The sequence below is a fragment of the Pteronotus mesoamericanus genome, unplaced genomic scaffold (assembly GCF_021234165.1).
Source record: "Pteronotus mesoamericanus isolate MK-2021 breed Mesoamerican mustached bat unplaced genomic scaffold, CSHL_Meso_final contig_173, whole genome shotgun sequence".
Classification (NCBI taxonomy): Eukaryota; Metazoa; Chordata; class Mammalia; order Chiroptera; family Mormoopidae; genus Pteronotus; species Pteronotus mesoamericanus.
Window position 1 is genome coordinate 161329 of NW_026555072.1, and position 24695 is coordinate 186023.

Consider the following 24695-nt stretch of genomic DNA (forward strand, 5'->3'; position numbering starts at 1 on the left):
GAAAATGAATAGAAAAACATGTTTTTGTGTATCTATACTTACACATCTAAATATATAGCTTTGCAATGGAGTGTAGATTTGAGTGTTCATACTAGTCTCTTAAATCTCAAAATCCCTTTAAAACATCCATCAACATACACAGCCCTGCCTTCCCCCACTCTTGCAGTGAGGGTAAGAAAAACATGAGGGAGATGCCCCCCATTTTATACTCATTTTTGCCATCTGAAAATTTTAACTGGTGCTTGTATTATGGACTGACCATGGCATCAATGGCAAGGCCTAGCAACCTGTCCCTTTGTTCTATATCTTCCCTGGTGAGTGACAAGGACCAGAGGCTTGCCAAGGGTAGTGTCTCCCAGCCTTTGGGGGGCCTATCAGTCTCAAACTCAGCAGCCTCTGATGTTCTAAAAATTGCTCCTTCAAATAGCAAATTCTCCATATAGCCCACCATACCAACTGAGAACTTAGGGTAATTAGATTTCTTCATCCTACAGAAAAGAAACAGACTCCTTCTACAGCAAGTCCTCAAATAATGTCATTTTCATAACATTGATGAGATGCCATAGGAACTTAACTCTTCTTTGTATCAATTAGCCTGTGGTATAGTCAGTTTCATTACACGTCCTTTCAATTAAAGTTGCAGAACCTATCGATGACGTTAAGTTAGGACTTATGTACTGACCCCTCACTGGGATCATCTAGGAAATCAGACTTCTATATGGGAAAGCAGCAATAAGGTTACCAGGGGGTTGTACACCATGCATTGGTAAGAAGGAATCCTGGTAGCTATCAGCTGAGTTTCTCACTATAATTTGCCTGTGCCCACCCTTAGACTGCACAAAGGACCTTGATCAAAAGTGAATATACAGGGTCCAGCACAAATAATACCCCTATTTTATTACAACATATTTTATTACAAAATCATAAACATGTAATTCTGTAACATAATAATATCATACTCAAACACACCATATGACATTTTAGGTGAAATACTCAAATTAAAACTATAAATTATTATACCCATAGTATTACCCTATCAAACACACTCAAACAGGTATCATTTCTGCTGGACCCTGTATTTCTGGTGTGTGACAATGCCTGTGTTTCTACTTCTCATATCCCATCCTTACCTTTCTCTAGTTTTCAAAAAGATTTTATTTATTTATTTTTCCAGAGAGGGGAAGTGAGTGAGAAAGAGAGGGAGAGAAACATCAATGTGTGGTTGCCTCTTGCGCACCCCCACTGGGCACCTGGCCTGCAACCCAGGCATGTGCCCTGACTGGAAATTGAACCAGCGACTCTGGTTTGCAGGCTGGCACTCAATCCACTGAGTTACACCAGCCAGGGCTCTAGTTTTTCTTCTTGCTGGGACTCCTAGCCTTGTCTCCAAGTTCTAGACTCAGTCATGTTTCAGTTTACTGAGCAGAACAGCAACAACAAAGCCCCAAACTAAAGAAATGATGTTGGAAATTCTTCTAATTCATATAATTATGCTAAAGCCTACATTGTATTTCAAATATTTAGCAGTCTCTTATAGATTATTATAATGAAAATATATAAGAAACACACATTACATAGATACCAGATAATTTTTATTGTAAAATATATACATTATATATAACACAAACTCATGTGTTTGTCAAAAAAAATATAGAACATTACAGTTTCCCAGATGCTTCTTGTGTCCCTTTCCCATTCACTAAGTTTTCATTTTTTAATTTAATGATAGTATTACATGTATATCGGTAAATTGCAGTCTAAGATATGAAACATATAGTGCAATTAAAATAGTAATTATAAAACATACTTGTGTAACCACTAGCCTACTCAAAGAATAGAAGAACACTTCAGGTAATTTGTAAACCCTTAGTGTGCCTCTTCTGGAATACATCTCCCATTCCATTAAACCTCAAAATACCTCTTTCCTAACTTTTGTAAAAATTTTTACCTTGTTTTTATTGACACTTTTATGATCTTCATTTGTAGCCCTAAACACTATATAGTTTTGCCCCATTCTTAAACTTTTTAATATGCAAATCATACTCTATGTTTACTCATTTTGACTTGTTAATTTTGCTCACTATAATGAAGTCATTTATCTTGATGCTATTAGCTATAACTACTTCCTTTGTTGTTGCTGCATAAATTCTAATCTATGAACATTTGAGAATATATCCACTGGTTCTAATAATAAGGAGCATTTATATTCTTTCCAGTTTTACAGCAATTATAAATAGCAAAAAAAAGAAAGAAAGAAAAGAAAAAGAAAAAAACCCAAAAGAGGAAACACCAAAAAAAAAAAAAAAACCCACAAACAAAACTTCACATTAAAGAATTCTCATGTATTTGATACTTTAATTGTCAATATTTCTAATGTTTTTCTGGAAGATCTGGGTGTCATTCATTGACAGCAATTTACACACATTTGCTTTCTTTCCACAGTTTTCTTCAAAGCATAGGCACGGAGTCCTCTAGGAGGGCAGTCTCATAATGAGAGAGCCAGAAAAGCAGGATGCAATCCTTCAGAATGGAACTCAGCTGGGCGTTTGAGAGACACCAAGGTGGAAGGTGGACAGGAAGTCTTCCACAGGATTCACATCTCAGTCCAGTGCTACTCTCTCACTATCCAAGCCCATCTCAGTTTTAGGAACCTTGTGGGGCAGCAAATCAAGCCCACCCACCTTCACAGGGCTAGATTCTTCAATCTATGCCATTTGTACACACCTGCTTCTGCTGGCCCCACAGTTCAAGACAATCAGCCTTATGGTAAGAGACAAACCACTTCCTCTTTGACTCTCCCAGCCCCTCTCTTCAGCTGGGTCTGTGCAGGAACTGCTGGAAAAAATGGAGGCCTGCATTCTCTGTTGAGCTGTGTGCCATCTTCAGATCTTGAATAAATGTAAGGTTGGAGGCTATAAGTTTACTCAAGCAGACAGCATGTTCCCCAGCTATTCATATACATGACCCTGCCTTTCTTCTGCCAATTACCAGTGCCTAGACTGGAGCTCCAGCAAACCCCAAAGATAAAAGTCAAACTGGTCTACATAGGCACTTGGCAATTTTTGGTAGGGATGTGGGTAAAAAAGTGGATGGAATTGAGAAGAACAAAAGAGTTTCATCTGATAAGAGTAATTAGTTATCTGAAGTGATTTTACTTTTATTTCCTTCACTTTAAGCCAATCATGAAATTTCAGTGATTCTGGGATGGGGGCAGAAGGAAGGTGATGCTAAGAATCCTCAGGGCTGTGGCCCCCATGGCTGGGGGAGGTGCAGGTAGCAGGCCTCGCTGGGGTGGCTGAAGGAGCAGCGACTGTCTAGCCAGCATGTAGGTAATGTTCCGAGAGCATGAGAGCTGGTACGCTATGTTCTCTGTGGCTTCCAACTTGCACACTTCCATCAGGTGATCGATCGCCTGCACTAGCAAGAGAGTTGGCCATCAGTTCAGCAGCCCTGGAATTGCCCTCAGCTGAGGTGGTGGCCACCTTTCTGCTGCTCGGCTCTTTCCACCACAAATCTGGCCTTCTCCACTTCCTGCTGGGCCACCTTTTTGGCTTCTACCACTTCTATGAACTCCTTCCCAAAGGTCAGATGAGTCAAGGACACGTCATCCAGGATGAGCCCAAAGTTGCAGCTTGCTCTGCAAGGTTGTTTCTTACCTCTGGAGATCAGCACTTGCAGGGTGATGAATTCTCCAGCATCAAAGTGTGCCACACTGACTTGAGGATCTATCTCTGTAATGGTAGACAGCAATGTGTGCTTACCACAGTCCTCTCTGATGCTGGTGAAGATGCAGGGAAGCTAACTAGCAACAAGGCGCAAAAGGATATGCAGGGTGATGTAGATTTTCTGTTAATCTTTGCTATCAGTGATGACTGGCACATTATGTGGTCCACAGTGGCAGTCAAAGACAATTGGTTTCTGTACCCAAGGGATGAGAAAATGCGTCCCTTCCCCTACCATGATGTTCTGTACTCCACAGAACTTGTCAAAGATGACAGTTATGTGCCCAGCATCCACATTACACAAAGCATAGTTCATTACACCTCCTGCAATGGCTAAGGCTAGGCACAACTTGCCAATGGAGTCAAACACCTTGGCAGCCGTGTCTCCTTCTGCTGGACCCACTTACACTTGCTTCTACTCTGACCTCCACATTAATTCCCCCAATATTTCTAATGTTTTAAATGACAGCTTTACTATTTTTTAATTTTTCCTATACATGTAAAAGAGTTTTCAATCTTTCACAAAATGTTTAATGTTCACAGAACATTATTTTTTCTATTGATGATTAAGATCATTTTATATGGTTTCAGCTTGCAAAAATTACCATGCAAATAAAGGACTGGCTTGTCCTCTACCTTTTTATTCCTCTTTGGTGTTCTTGACCTACTACATTACTGTATAACATTTAGAATCACCTTGTCAAATGCCACACAAAATGATTGTTGGGATTTTGTTTGTGATTACATTGAATCTTTAAAATAATTCAGAGATAACTGACATTTTTACAACATTGTTTCCCAGTTGGTGAACATAGTATATTTCTCTATTTTTGAACTTATTATTAGCATCTGTATTAGTTTCCTAAGGCTGCAGTAGCAAAGTGGCACAAACTGGGTTGTTTAAATAACAGGAATTTATTGTTTCATGGTTCTGGAGGCTAGAAGTTGAAGATCAAGATATCAGCAAAGCTGATTCTTTTTGAGGGCTGTGAGAGAGAATCTGTTCCTATCTTCTAGATGTTCCTTGGCTTCTGACAGCATAACTCTGATCTCATGGCATTTCCCCATGTGCATGGCTGTTTATGTGTAAATTTCCTCTTTATATAAGACACTGGTCATATCAATTAGGGCCTCTACTCTACTTTAGTATTATCCAATTTCAAAGCCACTTCCACATTTCTAGGTATTTGTTACAGCAACACCCTTCTTCTTGGTATCAAAATCTATATTACCATATTTTGCCATGTATAATGCACACTTTTTTGCCCCAATTTTTGAGGGAAAATAAGGATGCGCATTATATATGGATATTACTAATTCTGTATCTATATAAATGTTTTAATTCTTTTATTTATGGTTATGCACTAAAAGTGTAACTCTAGAAAGCAATAATAATATTTGTATGCAAAATAATACCCTAGAATAGGATAATTGGTTTTGTTTCTAAATATAAATAAATAAAAGAATGGAATTAAAAATAAAACTAAAGTTGGGCCAAAAACGTAGGTGCACACTATATACAGGAGTACATTATACAAAGCAAAATATGGTAGTTTGCTAGGGCTGCCATAACAAAGTACCAGAGACTTATTGGCTTACCAGCAAAAATTTATCGTCTCATGGTTCTGGAAGATAGAAGTCCAAAATGAAAATCCTGGCAGGGTTTCTTCCTTCTGAGGGCCATAAGAGAAGAATTGGTTGGCCCATCTCCTTGCCTTGTCTTCATCCTGTGTGTCTTTTGTTTTTTTTGTGAATTCGAAATTTTTTAAAACATTTTCATTTATTTATTTATTTATGTAAACATATTTTTATTTTTATTTATATATCATGTTTATTCTATTACAGTTGTCTCAGTTTTTAGCCCTTTACCCTCCTCCACCCATCCCACCTGCACCCCCCACTCCCACAGTCAATTCCCATTGTTGTCCATGTCCATGTCCATGGGTCACTCATACATGTTCTTTGTCTAGTCCCTTCCCCTTCTTTCCACCATTGTCCTCTTTCCCCCATCCCCTCTGGTCACTTTCAGTCTGCTCCATGTTTCTGTGCCTGTGGTTTATTTTGTTCGTTAGTTTATTTTTTTGAATAGAGTCCACTTATAGGGGAGATCATATGGTATTTGTCTTTCATCAACTGGCTTATTTCACTTAGCATAATATTCTCCAGTTCCATCCATGTTGTCACAAAAGGTAGGAGTTCCATCTCTCTTTCTTTCTTTCTTTCTTTCTTAATGCAGATTGATTTTATTTATTTTTAAATGTCAAAGTTAATTATAAAATATTAAAAAAATTTAAATCCATTATAAAGTCTCAGCAATTAAGCCAACATGATATCAGCACACAAATAATCAGGTAGATCAGTGAAATATAATGAACATTCTAGAGACAAACGTACATATCTGTCTAACAATATAATATATGATTAAGTTGATATTTCAAATCAATGGGTAAAATAAGGCTTATTCAACAAATAAGGTGCAGGGACCACTACTACTTGAAACAAAACAAATATAGAGCCCTATTTCACACATTATACAAGAAATATTCAGGTGAGTTAAAATCAATATGTAGAATCAAAGGAGTTTTAGAAGAAAATAGAACTAATATTTTTCATGACCTGAAGTAAAATATTCAACCCCAGAAGCTATAAAGTAAATATTGACAATATGACTATATTAAACATTTAACTATATAATAATATACATATAAAAAGGTTAAAGGACAAGGAATAGAATAGGAAAGTATTTGCAACACATCTAAAACATGGTTAATAGCTTTATTTTTAGGGAAAAAAGTTCTACAAACCTTTAATCAATAAATGGATAAAGAATACCGAAAAGCCATTTAAAGCTTTTTTTAAAAAAAATAGAAATACGCAAGAAATATACTAAAAGAGGTTTAGTTTCAACAAATAGTAAAGGAACAATTAAAATGATATTGTCACAATCAGATTAATGAGTATTAAAAATATTGGTAATATCAAGTATTGGTGACTATGAAAGGAACTGGGTATTCATAGAAACTTTTTCTTAATCTTAAAGCAGTCCCTTTAGCATATTTTGCAGTGCTGTTTGGGTGGAGGTGTACTCTTTCAGCCTTCTTTTGTCTGGGAAACTCCTCATTTCACCTTCCATTTTAATGGAGAGCCTTGCTGGGTAGAGAAGTCTTGGTTGCAGGCCTTTGCTTTTCATGACTTGGAATATTTCTTGCCAGTCCCTTCTGGCTTGCAGGGTTTCTGTTGAGAAGTCAGATGATAGCTGTATCGGGGCTCTCTTATATGTTACTACCTCTTTCTCCCTTGTTTGCTTTAGGATTCTCTGTTTGTCTTTGATACTTGCCATTTTACTGATGATGTGCCTTGGAGTGGGCCTCATTGGGTTCCTATTGAATGGGACCCTCCATGCTTCCTGGACTTGTGTGACTTTTTCTCTCCTCCAATTAGGGAAGTTTTCTATCATTACTTTTTCAAACAGGTTCTCTGTCCCTTCCTCATTCTCTTCTCCTTCTGGTTTCCCTATTATATCGATATTATTATGTTTCAGGTTGTCCTGCATTTCCCTCAATGCCTCTTCATTCTTTTTGAGTCTTTTTTCATTTTTTTCCTCTTTTTGGGAGCTTGTTTCTACTTTATCCTCCAGCTCGCTGATTTGATTCTTAGCTTCACTGAGCCTGCTTTTTATTCCTTCCACGCTTTTCTTCAATTCAGAAATTGTATCCTTCATTTCCTCTTGTCTCTAATTGATAGTTTCTATGTCTTTTTTCATGCTGATATAGTTTGCAGTAAGTTATTGTAGTTTCCCTGTAGTTTTTGATAATTCTCTCTGAGCTCACTGAGCTCATTGAGCTTCCTTAGAACCGTTGTTTGGAACTCAACATCTGATAGTTTACTTGCCTCTATTTCCTTTAGTTCTCTTTATGGACATTGCTCCTTTCCTTTCAACTGGGGGACATTTGTTTTTCTCCCCATTATTTGTGAGACTCTTCTCTTTTGCCTCTGATTCTTAAGTTAATCTGTCTTGATCTCCTGACTTTGTGGTGTGAACTTCTCTGGTTGGAGACTGCTGTTTTAACTTTCTTGATATGCCTCTGATGATGTTAGATGTTGACCCTGTCTGACCTTAGGCAGTCTGTTTGAGACTTCCAGTAATCTACTGTTTGTGGCTGTCTCCTTCAGCTGTTAATCTATTCACTCTGTACTTAGGAAGCTTCCTTAAACAGCTCAGAGCGACATAGAGTCCCTCCTGGGGGCAAAGTTATTGGATCCCCTCACACTGCTGCCGTATGGGGGAAGAGTCCGCATTGGGATCCTGCCGGCTACTCTTTCTGTTCTCACCCCAAAGCCTCCATCCCCAGTCTCTCAAGTGTCGCCAGACTTCTCTGCACCCCCTTTAGCCAGGATCTACTGTCTGTGGCCAGTACTCTGCACTCAGCAGGCAGCTTAGACAGCACGGGGCAGGGTGGAATCTCACCTGTGGGCGGGGTTATTAGGTCCTTTCATGCTGTTGTCGCTCAGGGGGAATGGTCTCTGCCTGAGCAAGATTTCTTCTGCCGCATGGGGGATGAGTCAGCACCGATAGCTGGCCGGCTACTCTCTCAATTCTCTCCCCAAGCCTCCTTCCCCAGTCTCTCCTCAGCTCTTTCTAGCCCACTCTGCCCCCGCCTTTGCCAGAGTCAGGGTAAGTGACTGCAAATGAAAATTTATGCGTTGGCTTTTAAACAGTTCTTTGTGTCTCCAGCTGCCTGTCTCTGGCAGAGAGCAACCCTGCCGCTTTTTGCAGCTGGCTGTTTTCTGTGTACCTTTTGGGCTCTGGTTCTGTGGGCTAGAGATCCCCACTTTTGGTTTAGACCCCACTCTTCCTAGGGGGATCCAATTGGCTGTTTCAATATGTTTCTCGTGCTGCCTCCTATGGGTGCCCTGCCCACCTTCTCAGGTATGTAGCTCACTCCTTACTAGTTAGATTGGGCTAAAGCCAATTCTTCTTTCTCTAAGGTCACAAGGCTCCTCTCTTTTCATCGTTCAGTTGTTTGTTCCAGGTGATTTCTTCCAATTTAGTTGTAATTCCAGGTTGGTCCTGGGAAGAGGTCAGTGTGCCTTCCACTCACTCCTCCACCATCTTGATTCTCTCCCAGAATTCCAATTTTGGGGAAGCCTTTGAGTAAGTTGCATTTATTTTTGACTCCAAGTCTGTGTTTTTAAAAATAGTATATTTGCTTAAAACCTATTCTTGTAATTTTAGTTTTATACAAATGCAGTTGACCCTTGAACAACATCAGGTTAGTGGGACCCACTCATGTGCAGTTGAAATATGAAGGTAACTTTTTTTTTTTTTTGTCCAACATCTTAATATTCTGCTTTTATTTACTTGAGTTGGGATCTACGTTCCAGTATTTTATTTTATTTTTTATTTATTTTTTTAAATTAATTTATTTACTTTTTAAATACATTTGTCTCTGCCTTCCCCCCACCTCTTTCCCTTGCCCCCTCCCACCTTCCCTCCCTCAGCTCTTCCCCTTTGGTTTTGTCCATGAGTCCTTGCTATATGTTCCTTGACTTTCCCCTTCCCTTCCCTTTCCCTGCCCCCCCTTCCCTCTTGTCTCTGTTGATTTCTTTTCCTTTCAGTGTTGCTGGTCATATTTTCCTTGCTTCTTTGCATTGTTGGTTAGGTTCTGCTTATAGGTGAGATCATATGGTATTTGTCTTTCGCCCCCTGGCTTATTTCGCTTAGCATGATGCTCTCCAGTTCCATCCATGCTGTTGCAAAGTTTAGTACTTCTTTTTTTCTTTCTGCTGCGTAGTATTCCATTGTGTATATGTACCATAATTTTTTGATCCAGTCATCTACTGATGGGCATTTAGGTTGCTTCCAACACTTGGCTATTGTAAATTGTGCTGCTATGAACATTGGGGTGCATAGGTTCTTTTGTATTGGCGTTTTGGAGTTCTCAGGGTATAGTCCCAGCAGGGGAATCGCTGGATCAAAAGGCAGTTCCATTTTCAGCTTTCTGAGGAAATTACACACTGCTTTCCATAGTGGCTGCACCAGTTTGCATTCCCACCAACAGTGGACTAGAATTCCCTTTTCTCCACAGCCTCGCCAGCACCTGTTGTTTGTGGATCTGTTTATGATGGCCATTCTGACCGGTGTGAGGTGGTACCTCATGGTGGTTTTGATCTGCATTTCTCTGATGGCTAGTGATGCAGAGCATCCTTTCAAATGCCTCTGGGCCCTCTGTATCTCCTCCTTAGAAAAGCATCTGCCCAGGTCCTTTGCCCATTTTTTGACTGGATCATTTGTCTTCTTGGAGTAAAGTCGAGTGAGCTCTTTGTATATCTTGGAGATCAAACCTCTATCTGATGTATCATTAGCAAATATATTTTCCCAAATGGTTGGCTCCCTTTTCATTTTGCTGATGTTTTCTTTAGCTGTGCAGAAGCTTCTTATTTTGATGAGGTCCCACTTGTTTATTCTTTCCTTTATGTCCCTTGCTTTAGGAGACATATCAGTGAGAAAATTGCTGCATGGGATATCTGAGAGTTTCCTGCCAATGTTCTCCTCTAGGACTTTGATGGTGTTGCAACTTATATTTAAGTCTTTTATCCATCTTGAGTTTATTTTTGTGTATGGTGTCAGCTGATGATCCAATTTCAATTTTTTGCATGTAGCCATCCAGCTCTCCCAACACCATTTGTTGAAGAGGCTGTTATTGCCCCATTTTATGCTTCTGCCCACTTTGTCGAATATTAGATGTCCATAGAGACCTGGGCTTATTTCTGGACTTTCTATTCTGTTCCACTGGTCTATGGGTCTGTTCTTGTGCCAGTACCAGATTGTTTTGAGTATAGTGGCTTTGTAGTAGAGTTTGATGTCCGGTATTGTGATCCCTCCTACGTTGTGTTTCTCAAAATTGCTGCGGCTATTCGAGGTCGTTTATGGTTCCGTATAAATTTTTGAAATGTCTGTTCTATTTCTGTGAAATACGTCATTGGTATCTTAATAGGGATTGCGTTGAATCTATAAATTGCTTTTGGTAGTATGGACATTTTAAGGATATTAATTCTTCCAATCCATGTGCACGGTATATGCTTCCATTTATTTGTGTCTTCCTTAATTTCTTTTTTCAATGTTGCATAGTTTTCTGCATACAGGTCTTTTGTGTCTTTGGTTAAATTTATCCCTAGGTACTTTATCTTTTTTCGTGCTATATCGAATGGTATATTTTTCCTGATTTCTTCTTCTTCTATTGCATTGCTGGTGTACAAAAACGCCTTTGATTTCTGAATGTTGACTTTGTATCCTGCTGTTTTGCCAAATTCACTTATTAGGTTGAGGAGTTTTTGGGTAGAGTCTACAGGGTTCTCTATGTACACTATCATGTCATCTGCAAACAATGATAGTTTTACTTCCTCCTTTCCTATTTGGATGCCTTTTATCTCTTTCTCTTGTCTGACCGCTGTGGCTAGGACTTCCAATACGATGTTGAAAAGAAGCGGTGAGAGCGGACATCCTTGTCGTGTTCCCGATCTTAGTGGGAAAGCTTTCAGTTTTTGCCCGTTGAGTATGATATTGGCTGTAGGTTTTTCATATATGGCCTTTATGACGTTGAGGAATGCCCCATTTATTCCCATTTTGCTGAGTGTTTTGATCATAAATGGGTGCTGTACCTTGTCAAATGCTTTTTCTGCATCTATCGAGATGAGCATGTGGTTGTTGTCTTTTCTTTGATTTATGTGGTGTATCACGTTTACTGATTTGCGTATATTGAACCATCCCTGCATCCCTGGGATGAATCCCACTTGATCGTGATGGATAATCTTTTGAATGTATTGCTGGATGCGGTTTGCCAATATTTTGTTGAGGATTTTATCATCTATGTTCATCAGCGAAATTGGCCTGTAGTTTTCTTTCTTTGTAGGGTCTTTATCTGGTTTTGGGATCAGGGTGATGCTGGCCTCATAGAAGGAGTCTGGCAATCTTCCCTCCTCTTGGATTTTTTGGAATAGTCTGAGAAGGACAGGGGTTAGCTCTTCCTTAAATGTTTTGTAAAATTCTCCTGGGAAACCGTCCGGCCCTGGGCTTTTGTGTGCTGGGAGTTTCTTGATTACTGCTTCAATTTCCACAACTGTTATCGGTCTGTTCAAGCTTTCTGTTTCTTCCTCCTTCAGTGTTGGAAGATTATACTTTTCTAAAAATTTGTCCATTTCATCAAGATTTTCAAATTTCTTGGCATATAATTGTTCATAATAGTTTCTGATAATCATTTGTATTTCTGTGGTATCAGTTGTTATTTCTCCTCTTTCATTTCTGATATTATTAATTTGGGTCCTCTCCCTTTTTTTCTTGATGAGTCTGCTTAAAGGTTTGTCCACTTTATGAATCTTTTCAAAGAACCAGCTTCTGGATTGGTTGATCCTCTGAATTGTTCTTTTTGTCTCTGTGTCATTCAGTTCTGCTCTAATCTTGACTATTTCGTTCCTTCTACTTGCTCTGGGATTTATTTGTTGTTGTTTCTCCAGTTCTTCAAGTTGTAGTGTTAGGTCTTTTATTTGAAATGTTTCTATCTTTTTAAGGTAAGCCTGTATTGCTATGAACTTCCCTCTCAGGACCGCCTTTGCTGTGTCCCATAGGTTTTGGACAGTTGTCTGTTCATTTTCATTTGTTTCCAGAAATTTTTTGATTTCTTCTCTTATCTCATTATTGACCCATTCATTGTTTAATAGTGTACTGTTCAGTCTCCATGAGTTTCCAAGTTTTTGAAGTTTCTCTTTGAGTTTGATTTCGAGTTTCAAGACCTTGTGGTCTGAGCAAAAGTTTGGTATTATTTCAATTTTCCTGAATTTACTGAGGCTTGCTTTGTGTCCTATCATGTGGTCTATCTTTGAAAAACTGCCATGAGCATTTGAAAAGAATGTGTATTTTTCTTCTTTGGGATGTAAGGTTCTATATATGTCAGTTAAGTCTCTTTGATTCAGTGTTTCATTCAGCGCCACGATATGTTTATTAATGTTTTGTTTGGAAGATCTGTCCATTTTTGACAGTGGGGTGTTGAAATCCCCTACTATCAGTGTGTTGCTATCTATATCTTTTTTGAAGTCATCCAACAATTTCCTTATAAACTTGGGGGCTCCTATATTGGGAGCATATAAGTTTACAATGTTGATGTCTTCTTGATAGATTCTTCCTTTAAGTATGATAAAGTGCCCCTCTGGGTCTCTCTTTATGGCCTTTGCTTTGAAATCGACTTTGTCTGATAGAAGTATGGCAACGCCAGCCTTTTTCTCATGTCCATTTGCTTGGAATATTATTTTCCATCCCTTTACTTTCAATCTGTGTAGGTCTTTTGCTCTGAGGTGGGTCTCTTGTAGGCATCATATGTGTGGGTCATGTTTTCTTATCCATTCAGCTACCCTGTGTCTTTTGATTGGGGCATTTAGTCCATTCACATTGAGAGATATTACTGATAGAAACTTACTCATCTTTTCTCTTTGTACTTGTGTTCCTCTCTGTCTCATTCTTTTCCTTCATCTGCTTAAACCAGTCCCCTTAGCATATCTTGGAGTGCTGGTTTGGTAGAGATGTATTCTTTTAGCTTTCTTTTGTCTGGGAAACTCCGTATTTCTCCTTCTATTTTAATGGAGAGCCTAGCTGGGTAGAGCAGCCTTGGCTGTAGGCCCTTGCTTTTCATGGCTTGGAATATTTGTTGCCATTCCCTTCTGGCTTGGAGTGTTTCTGTTGAGAAGTCAGCTCCTAGGCGTATCGGGGCCCCCTTGTATGTTACTTTCTCCTTCTCCCTTGCTGCCTTGAGGATTCTCTCTTTGTCTTTGACATTTGCCATTTTAATGATGATGTGTCCTGGAGTGGACCTCCTTGGGTCCTTCTTGAGTGGGGTCCTCTGTGCCTCCTGGATCCATGAGAGCCTTTCTCTCCTCAAATTAGGGAAATTTTCCATCATTACTTTTTCGAGGAGGTTCTCTATTCCTTGCTCCTCTTCTTCTCCTTCTGGTATCCCTATTATACGGATATTATTGCGTTTCAGGTTGTCCTGCATTTCCCTAAATGCTTCTTCATTCTTTTTGAGCCGTTTTTCCATTTCTTGTTCTTTCTGGGAGCTTTTTTCTACCTTGTCCTCCATCTCACCTATTCGATCCTCAGCTTCATCCAGCCTGCTTTGTATTCCTTCTACTGTGTTCTTTAATTCAGAAATGGTATTCTTCATATCCTCTTGTGTCTTCTTGATAGTTTCGATGTCCTTTTCCAGGCTGATATAGTTTGCTGTAAGATCCTGATAGTTTCTCTGCAGTTTCTCATAGTTCTCTTTGAGCTGGCTGAGCTCATTGAGCTTCCTTAGAACCATTGTTTTAAATTCCATATCTGATAGTTCCCTTGCCTCTATTTCATTTAGCTCTCTCTGTGGGGAGTCCCCTTTTCCACGCATTTGGGGGGTACTTCTTTTTCTTCCCATTTTTGTGAGAGTCTGTTAAGTGTTTTTGTCCTTTACTTTTCTTTCTGGGCTTGCCTCTGATGCGCTCAGTTGTTGACCCTATAGGGCCTTGGGTTGTTTGTTTGAGCCTTCCAGGAGTCTAATGCCTGTGTCTGACTCCTGCTTGGAGCAGCTCTGTGACCCCTTCGGTCAGGGCTGGGCTATTTTTTGGGATCTCTCTGCGCTCTCACGAGAGCTCCTTGAGCGCGTTCCCAGCGCGGCAGGGTCCCCCACCTGCCTGGGCTCGCATGTGTTTGCCCCAGACCAGGGGGGCTTATTCGCGACCTCCCGTGCTCATCTGGCCTCCCTGGCACGCGAGTTTCGCGGCACTGGTCAGTTTAGGGTCTTCTATTGTGTGTTTTCCCCGCTTTTGGCTCTTTGGGTGCGTTGCTTGCCCTCGCCAAATGGGGACTACGGAAATGGGAGGAAATCAGCTCTAGGACTCTCCGGTTAATCCTGTTTCTGGTCTCTCCTCCAGGGACTTTGGGCAGCTCTACTTATTTTGTGGGCTGGTGTGCAATCGTGGCGGGTAGGTCAATTTACGCCTGCCCTTGCCCCTCTGTGCAATCCCTCACAGGCCGCATGGGTGCCAGTCTGCATGAGGCCTTGCCAGCAGGTGCAAGCGTTCGCCAGCTCGTGTGGGTCACACACACGCTCGCCAACCCTCGCCAGTCACTCGGCGCAAGTGTGCGCGCCTGCTCTGGGTGTTTTGTGGGTTTCTATGTTTGCTTTTCGGCTTTTGGCTCTTTGGGGGTGTGGCCTCTTCCCGCGCAATGGAGACTTCGGCAAGGAGAAGGAGTCAAGACTCCCCGGTTCCTCCTCCCGTTCTTTCCCCAATGCCTCCGTTTCTAGTCTCCCCTTAGGGGCCTCTGGGCAGTTCTGTGACCCCTTCGGCCGAGGATCCACCCCCTGTGCGGACTGCGTTTCAATCGCAGGCAGTCTGGTTCATGCGCGCCCCGCTTCTGCCTCTTTGGGGTCGCGCCTTTCCAGCCCACAACGGAGACTACCAAACGGGGAGGGAGTCGGCACTCCCCGGTTCCTCCTCCCGTTCTTTCCCCAATGCCTCCGTCTCCAGTCTCTCCTCAAGGCTCTCCCAGCCAGTCTGCACTCAGCCCCGTAGGTCACAGGTGTACAAGCTGTGTGCGGAGCGCACAAAAGGCAGGTTAATTGATTCCCTTATGCCTGAGCGAGATGGTAGCTGGAGAGTGGGAAGTGCGTTATCACCCGGGCTCCACCGGCCGCAGTCTCAGTTCTCTTCCCAAAGTTTTCCTCACCAGTCTTTTCCCAGGCACCAGCCCACCCTGCTGCCGCCTGTACCCAGTGATCAAGGAGGGTGGCTGCCGCTGCAACTTTTGTGTTTGCCCTTTAAATGTCTTTTTGCATCCCCAGCCACCTGTCTCTGGCAGAGAGCGCCCCTAAGCTTTTTGGGGTTGCGTTTTGTCTGTATTTTCTCGGCTTTAGCTGCTGTAGTTTAGGGGTTCCTGTTTTTGATTCAGACCCCGTTCTTCTCGGGGGGAGCTAACTGGCCGTTTCAATGTCCCTCTGGTGCCAGTGCCCGTGCGCACCCAGCCCACCCTCTCGAGCCTCCACTGCAATTCTCACCCGTTGGGATGTGTGAGAGTCGAATCCACTGTCCGCGGCACCAAGGCTCCTCTCCCACTATCGCTCCACTGCTTTCCAGGTGATTACTCCATTATTTAGTTGCAATTCCAGTTTGGTTTTGGGAGGAGGTCAGCGTGACTCCCTTTCACTCCTCCGCCATCTTTTCCTCCCCTTGAAGGTAACTTTTAACTCCCTCAAATCTTAGCTGTCTTTGGATATCTGTAGGGAATTGGTTCCAGGACTCCTACTCCCCTGGAGACAGCAAAATGTGCGGATGCTCAAGTCCTCTATATAAAATGGCCTAGACCAGTGCAGTCAGCTCTCCGCATCTGGAGACTGCAAACTTCAGATTGAAAAGAGTTCAGGTACTTATTGAAAAAAATCCACAGGTAAGTGGACCCACAGTATAAACCCATGTTGTTCAAGGGTCAACTATACATATATACATTCAATCAAAGGAGTAAATACAATGTTGCATATGTAATAGAAGCACCAGAACCCATATTTTTTTCCATATTTGTCTGTTTCTGTGTCCAAATTTTCCTTTCCCATAAGAACACAAGTCATATTATATTAGGGCTCACCCTAATGACCCCATGTTTATTAATTACATTTTAAATAATCATATTTCTAAATAAGTTTATATTCCAGTGTGCTGGGAGTTAAGATTTCAACATATGAATTGGGGAGGTGGGAGTGGTGACACAATTTAACCTATAACAGGATCTTTTAATAGAGTTTTCTAGTTTTTCCATGTAAGTCTTTACTTTGTTAGGTTTATTCCATGGTATCTGTGCCAATTATCAATTTATTCCCTCTCCGCTTGAAACATATCCTTCAATATATGCTCTGTGATAAAAAAATTGTAATAAATATGTATGGTGCCAGGTGAGTACTTGAATTATCAGGGGATCATTTTGTAAATTGTATAAATGTCAACCACTCTGCTGTACACCCAAAACTATTATAAAAATAATATTGAATGTCAACTGTAATTGAAACATAACTTTTTTTTCTTAAAAAGCATTTCTCCTTTCAAGTGAGTATGATGTGAAAGCTTTCTCAGTAGATGGCGGTAGAGGGACACTGAAAGAGGAAGAGGCCTTCCTTCAATTTCTACCTGTGGCAAGATGAGTGCATATGTTGGACTTTTGCCCCAGCCAGTGGGCTCCTAAACTTAGGGTCTCTCAGTGACCTTGTAGCCTTGGTCTGGCAATAATCTGTCCACAGTTCTCTCAACCTAGAAACTGAACCCCTAAGGTTTTCCCTTGGCACAATCGCCAGACTGCCTCTCAACAGCACACATGTCCAAATTCCTCCAGCATTTGCCTATGTCCCTGAAGGCCCCTGGCTCACACCAGTGCTCCAATTCCCTCTGCAGGCCCCAACACAAGTTCTCCTGAGGTCTGGGTGGTCCAAACTGACTTGCTTTTCTCTCTGTAAGCCCACTGAAAATCCTGAGTGCAGCCTACCTGCTTCCTGGAGGGTTCCCATCCTCTCAGTACATGCAAGTTACCAGTTGTTCATTACCTCCCTGCTGGCCCTCCTGAGCATTGCCTTCTACTTGTCCTGGAATGGTAGACAAGCACAGGCCTAGCTAAAGTGGCCCATTTCTCTGCTATCCAGAAGACTGAACTGCACCTTATCTCATGGGGAGGTCCTTCCAAGTGTTTCCTTCTTTGGGTACTGTCAGCCCTAGGGCATCCTATAGAGTTTCTTTATATCTTATAGTTACTCTTTTATCATAGTTTCTGTATTGGGTCACCTCTCTCTTTTAGTTGGTATGTAGATGTGTCTCATATATTTTGAGTAAGAGTTCTTTGATAGTTATGTGTTTCAAATATCTTTTCTCATATTTCTTCTAATTTTATATATGTTGTCTTTTGCCAAAAGATGCTTTGTTTGAATATAGTGAAACTTATCAATCTTTACTCTCTGCATATTGTATTGGTGTTTTTTTGAGAAATATTTATTTAACCTGAGATCATAAATATGTATAGTCCTGCATTATATCCCAACAGATCTATGCTTTTCCTTTCAAATTTCACCCAGAACGATGTGAGAGACAGGTCCCATTTTTCTAAGATTATGGAAAATCAATTTCCTATGGCCTGCAGTGCCACAATTGTTATTAATCAAGTGTTCTATATTGAAACAACTCTTTGTCATCACTATACTGACTTCACATCTTGTTATTCCTCAAATGAATCTTTGTTTTCTTGGACATTTGAATTTTATATAAAGTTTAGAACTGGTTTATGAATTTCCACAAGCAAAAAATTAGAATATTTTCATTGAATTGCATTGAATATTGGGAGAAAAGGCGTCTTTAAAATATTGAATCTTCCAATCCACTTACATGAAATATCTCTCCATTTATTTGTTCCCCTTCAGTTTTAAAAAAGATTTTATTTATTTTTAGAGAGGAGAAGGGAGGCAGAAAGAGAAGGTGAGAAACATCATTGTGTGGTTGCCTTTTGCATGCCCCCTACTGGGGACCTAGTCTGTAACCCAGGCATGTGATCTGACTGGAAATCAAACCTGCAACTCTTTGGTTCACAGGCCGGCACTCAGTCCACTGAGCCACACCAGCCAGGGCTGTCCCCTTTTCTTTAAACTTGCAGGAACATTATATTATTATTTTACACTCAAAATTACATATGTTATTAGTTTTGCAAATAAGTTCATGTTTGAATTTGAGAATATATTATTTTTATTGGTTACATTTACTTAGCTAGAATTTTATTTTATTTTAAATATTTAAATATTTATTTATTTTTAGAGAGGGGAAGGGAGAGAGAAAGAGAGGGAGAGAAACAGCAATGTGTGGTTGCCTCTTGGGTGCCCCATCTTGGGGACTTGGCCCACAACCCAGGCATGTGCCCTGACTCGAATCAAACTGGCGACCCTTTGTTTCACAGGTTGTCACTCAATCCACTGAGCCACACCAGCCAGGGCACTTTTAAAAATTTAAAAAAGAATTTTAAATCAGTAATATTCACTTTTTGTGTTTCTATGAGTTGACAAACGCATGCAGTAGTATAACCACCACCATAATCAAGAAATACAACAGTTCCCCCCCCCCCCAAAAATTTCCTCATGCCGTTCTGTATACAAATCCTTCCCCCACATCCCCTGCTCCTAGCAAACTGGTGGCTCAGAAGAAAAATCCTTGGCCAATAAGTTGTCCTGCTGAAACCAGAATTCATGTGGAAGGAGGTGATCATATTTGGTGCTGTATGTGACCATGTCAGCAGAAAGGGGTAACAACACCTGATCACCTCTGGGTTTGGATTTGACAACATCTCACTTCTTGTTTAGCTTTCCTAATATGCTCTCGTCATGCTCTTCTCCTATCTCTCTGGCTAATCCTTCTGAGGCTCTTTCACTGGCTTTATTTCTTCCTCCAGCAAAAGATTCTATCCCTGCCCTTCCTTCTCAACATTTCTCTCAGGGAAGGCTTTTGTACCTTTCTCCCTGGATTTGGTAGGTCCTTACTGCTATACAGTCCTATAACACCTTGTATTTTCCTTGATAATACTTTCCCCACTTAGAATTCCTGGCTAAACATTTTGTAACAATTTCTCTAATTGTAAAATTTGTTTAATACCTACCTTCTGAAGCACTATGATGCTGTTTTGTGGATAACAGAACTTATTATAGAGGCTGATATGTAAGACTATGTCTGGCATGTAAAACACATTAAGGGCTGTGTTTTAACTGGCTGATTCTGATATGTCAATAATGAAGTTACTCATTCTGAATGCTGTACTCCTTCTGTTCTTCTCTGCTAATCTCCCTTCCATCTTCCCATTGTCTTAAGTCTCATACATTTTCAGTGTGAGTTCAACCATGCTCCATAACTTCAGGCTACCATTATGAATGACACTGCTACTTGATCCTGACCCAAGCCCTCCTTCATGTCTCAGGTTCATGTATTTGACTGTCCCCTAGAAATATCCACTTGAAAGGTCAATAGAACCTCTGAAAGGCCACTGAACTCTTTCCCTAAGTCCTCTCCTCTTCTGTATCCTGCTCCAAATTTCCTCCTTCTCCTCTTGTGCCTAAAATCTCTGTTCATAATATCATCATCCAACCAGTTGCCCAAGACAAAAACCTGAAGATAATTTTGTACTCGTCCTTTTCTCTTCTATCTGATCACCAACTCTGGTTCATTTCTAAATCTAAAACTCTCTCAACTCTATTTCCCCTCCTCCACCCATCTCTACTACTACAGCTTAAGTCCAGGGCCATGTCAGTTTACCCTGATTTATTTATTTGGTGTTTTTTTCTCACTCTCTCTTGCTTGAGTCATTGCAATGTCCTGTTCACCAGTCTCCTCATCTCCAGTAGCACTCTATTCTATTTTACCCTCCAAGCCACTACTGACAAGTCCTGTCCAGAAAACCTAGTATTTCTTCCTCTGCTGCAAACCCCTCACTGACTTCTTACTTGCTGCCTTCACAATGAATGGCAAAGATTTCATTACAACTTGTCAGGAGGGTCTTTTAACTGGTTCCAGTATTGGAGCCCTAATCTTCCCCAGATACATCAGCTCTCCCAGAACCCAGGTTTTGACTGGCACACTCAGTTTATATCCCAGGTCTGTATAGCACTGTTCAGTCTTCTGTGTCCATGGTTGACCTCTGCACATTAATCAACAATTGGCAACCTGTTAGAAAGCAGCATCTAGATCCTAGAAGGAAATCCTGAGTGCCAAACTTCTTATATAAAACATTTTTCATTAAGTAACTTCTACAGAATCCTACAGGTCATAAATAATTTATTACTCTCTTCTATTAGAACAGATAATTCTGTGGCAGCTGTGGTACCAACCCTGTATTACCGTATACTCTGGCAACTACTCTATATCAACAAAATCTGCAGGATATCCCAAACCATACCTTATACCAAACCAAGGATCAGCATGAAGCCCACTGTAATAGGAACATGGGAACCATGGTAGCCAAGATAAACTTGGGACATGATCTTTATCATATCTCAAGACATGAACATCTCCCAACACTTTATCTACAGTCATTGAGATTATCATTCACATGGTATTCCCCCCACCAATTACTTTCTTTATGGAGCTGTATTCCTCTTTTCACTACCCCTTGCTTCTCCTGGCCTTTCTCTCCAATCGTCTATCATTTCTCACCAATCCACTCATCCATATATTTACAAGCCCAATAAGGGAATTCCAGGGTAGACAGGGAAGAAATACCAGGTTCCTACCAGCAATGAAGTAGCTTCCAGCCCTGGTATACTGGTAAGGGTATGCTGGACCACCAGAGGAGACAAAAGATGTAGTTTTCCCCAAATTCAAGAATGGCAGTCACTGGGTAATATTGGATTCCAGATTGAGGGGTTCTAAGAGAGAATGAATTTCTGGATTTCTTCTGGTCTTTTCATCCAATGGATCTGCTACTCCTCTTGTAGGCTCCAGAAGGTACTGAGGAGTCAGAGATGAGCTAGGTCTATTCAGGCAACTTTTCCTAGACTTTCATTGCAGATCCCCAAACTTGCCTCTGTCTTGTTCTTTTTCTATCTGTGAATTCTGGATTCAGAATTCTGATTTTAATGAAATATTTCCTAGCAAAATAACATAAACAAAAATAATGTTAGCTTTAAAGTATTTGCTATTATTACTATTTAAAACCATATGAGAGGGAAGGGGGGGTGAGGAAAAGGAAGGGAAGTGGAAAGTCAAGGAACATATATCAAGGACTCATGGACAAAACCAAAGGGGAAGAGCTGAGGGAGGGAATGAGGAAGGCAGCAAGGGAAAGTGGTGGGGGGTAGGCAGAGACAAATGTATTTGAAAAAATAAATTAAAAAATATTAAAAAATTAATATGAGGTAAAAGTGATTAAAAATATATGGGTTATATTAAAAAAATAATAAAATGTCAATTGTTTGAGTTTGGTGGAATTGGATGGCACAATTTTAGACTAAAAAAAAAAACCCATATGAGCAAATTAACAGCTGAAGAGGACAGCCACAGACAGCAGATACCTGGAAGTCTCAAAAAGACTACATAAGGTCAGACAGGGTTCACATCTGAAATCATCAGAGGCGAATCCAAAAAGAAAAAACAGTGCTCTCCTACCATAGAAGTTCACATCAGAAAGTCAGGAAATCAAGACAGATAAATTTAAGAAGCAGAAGCAAAAAAGAGTCTCACAAATAATGAGAAGACAAAGAAACATCATCCAATCAAAGGGAAAGGAGGAATCTCCAGAAAGAGAACGAAATGAAACAGAGGCAAGTAAACTATCAGATATTGAGTTCCAAACAACGTTTCTAAGGAAGCTCAATGAGCTCTGTGAGCTCAGAGAGAATTACAAAAATACTGCAGGGAAACTACAAGGAACTTACTTCAAATTATATCAGCATGAAAGAGGACAAACAAACTATCAGCAAGAGGCAAGAGGAAATGAAGAATACAATTCTGAATTGAGTAGCACAGTAGGAGGTATCAAAAGCAGGCTCAATGAAGCAGAGGATCGAATCAGCAAGCTGGAGGATAAGGTAGAAAAAAGCTCCCAGAAAGAGCAAGAAAATGAAAAAAGACTAGAAAAGAATGAAGAGACATTTAGGGAAATGCAGGACAACCTGAAACAGAATAATATCTATATAATATAGACACAGAAGGAGAAGAAGAGTAAGGGATAGAGAACCTGTTTGAAAAAGTAGGAGAATTGGGATGTCAGAGGAATGATTGGAAGTCACACTGACCTCCTCCCAGGACCAACCTGGAATTACAACTAAAATGGGGAGAAATCAGCTGGAATAAACAACTGAACAATAGCAAGAGGGGAGCCTTGTGACCTCAGAGAAAGAAGAATTGGCTTTAGCCCAACCTAACTGGCAAGGAGTGTGGTACAGACCTGAGAAGGTGGGCGGGGCACCCATGGGAGGCAGCACCAGAAGCATATTGAAATGGCCAGTTGGATGCCCCTAAGAAGAGCAGGGTCTAAACCAAAAGTGGGGATCTCTAGCCCACAGAACCAGAGCCCAAAAGGTACACAGAAAACAGCCAGCTGCAAAAAGCGGCAGGGTTGCTCTTTGCCAGAGACAGGCAGCTGGAGACACAAAGACTGTTTAAAGGGCCAACGCAAAATTTTTATTTGCAGCCATTTATCCTGGTCTCCGGAAAAAAGCACGGGCAGAGTGGGCTAGAAAGAGCTGAGGAGAGACTGGGGAAGGAGGCTTTGGGGAGAAAACAGAGAGAGTAGCCGGCCAGCTCTCGGTGCTGACTCATCCCTCATGTGGCAGAAGAAATCTTGCTCAGGCAGAGACCACTCCTCCTGAGCGACAGCAGCATCAGAGGACCCAACAGCCCCGCCATGAGGTGGCATTCTACCCCACCCTGTGCTGCCTGAGCTGCCTTCTGAGTGTGAAGTGGTAGCCATAGAGAGAAGACCCGTGGCTAAAGGGGCCACAGAAAGGTCTGGAGACACTTGAGAAGAGACTGGGGTCGGAGGCTTTGGGGAGAGAATGGAAAGAGTAGCAGTGGGGATCCCAGTGCTGACTCCTCTACCATACAGCAGCAGCATGAAAAGATGCAATGACTTGCCCCAAGAAGGGACTCTGCCCCTCCCTGAGCAGTCTAAGGTGGGCTGCTGAGTGCAGGGAGACTAGATTAACAGCTGAAGGAGTCAGCCACAAACAGTAGATTACTGGAAATCTCAAACAGAGTGTGTAGGGTCAGGCAGGGTCGACATCTGACATCATCAGAAGCAAATCCAGAAATTAAAAACAGCAGTCTTCTACCATAGAAGTTCACACCACAAAGTCAGGAAATCAACATAAATCAACTTAAGAAACAAAAGCAAAAAAAATGGGTCTCACAAATAATGGGAAGACAAAGAAGTACCCCCCAATCAAAGGGAAATGAGGAGTCCCCAGGAAGAAAACTAAATGAAATAGAGGCAAATAAACTATCATATATTGATTTCCAAATAACGGTTCTAAGGAAGCTCAATGAGCTCAGTGAGCTCAGAGAGAATTACAAAAAACTATAGGGAAACTGTGAGGAACTTACTGCAAACTATATCACCATGAAAAAGGACATAGAAACTATTAATAAGAGACAAGACGTAATGAAGAATACAATTCTGAATTGAGGAGCAAAGTAGGAGGAATCAAAAGCAGGTTGGATGAAGTGGAGAATCGAATCAGTGAGCTGGATGACAAGGTAGAAAAAAGCTCCCAGAAAGAGCAAGAAAATGAAAAAAAGAATCAAAAGAATGAAGAGGTATTTATGGAAATGCAGGAATGTAACCTGAAATGTAATAATATCCACATAATAGGAATACTAAAACAAGAAGAGGATGCGGAACGGCTAGAGAACCTGTTTGAAAAAGTAATGATGGAAAACTTCTGTACTTGAGGATAGAAAAAGTCACACAAGTCCAGAAAGCTCAGAGGGTCCTATTCAAGAGGAAACCAATGTGGCCCACTCCAACACACAGCATCATTAAAATGGCAAATACCAAAGAAAAACAGAGAATCCTAAAGGAAGCAAGGAAGAAAGAGGTAGTAACATACAAGAGTCCCGGAATGGCTAGCAGATGACTTTTCAACAAAAACATCACAAGGCAGAAGGGGATGGCAAGAAATATTCCAAGTCATGAAAAGCAAAGGCCTGCAACCAAGACTGCTCTACCCAGCAAGGCTCTCAATTAAAATGGAAGGTGAAATAAGAAGTTTCCCAGACAAAAGAAGGTGAAAAGAATACACCTCTACCAAACCAGCACTGCAAAATATGCTAAGGGGACTTCTTTAAGGTGAAGAAAGAGTCTATGAATACTCAGTTTCTTTCAGAGTTGCCAATACTTGATATTACCAATATTTTTTAATACGTATTATCTGATTGTGACATTTA

At 40.9% G+C, this 24695-nt stretch overlaps 1 pseudogene; it reads right to left on the minus strand.

The window, feature by feature from the left end:
• Positions 1–3190: 3190 nt before the first annotated feature.
• The window catches only part of LOC129065024 (prohibitin 1-like), a 35156-nt pseudogene continuing 13651 nt past the window's right edge, over positions 3191–24695 (minus strand).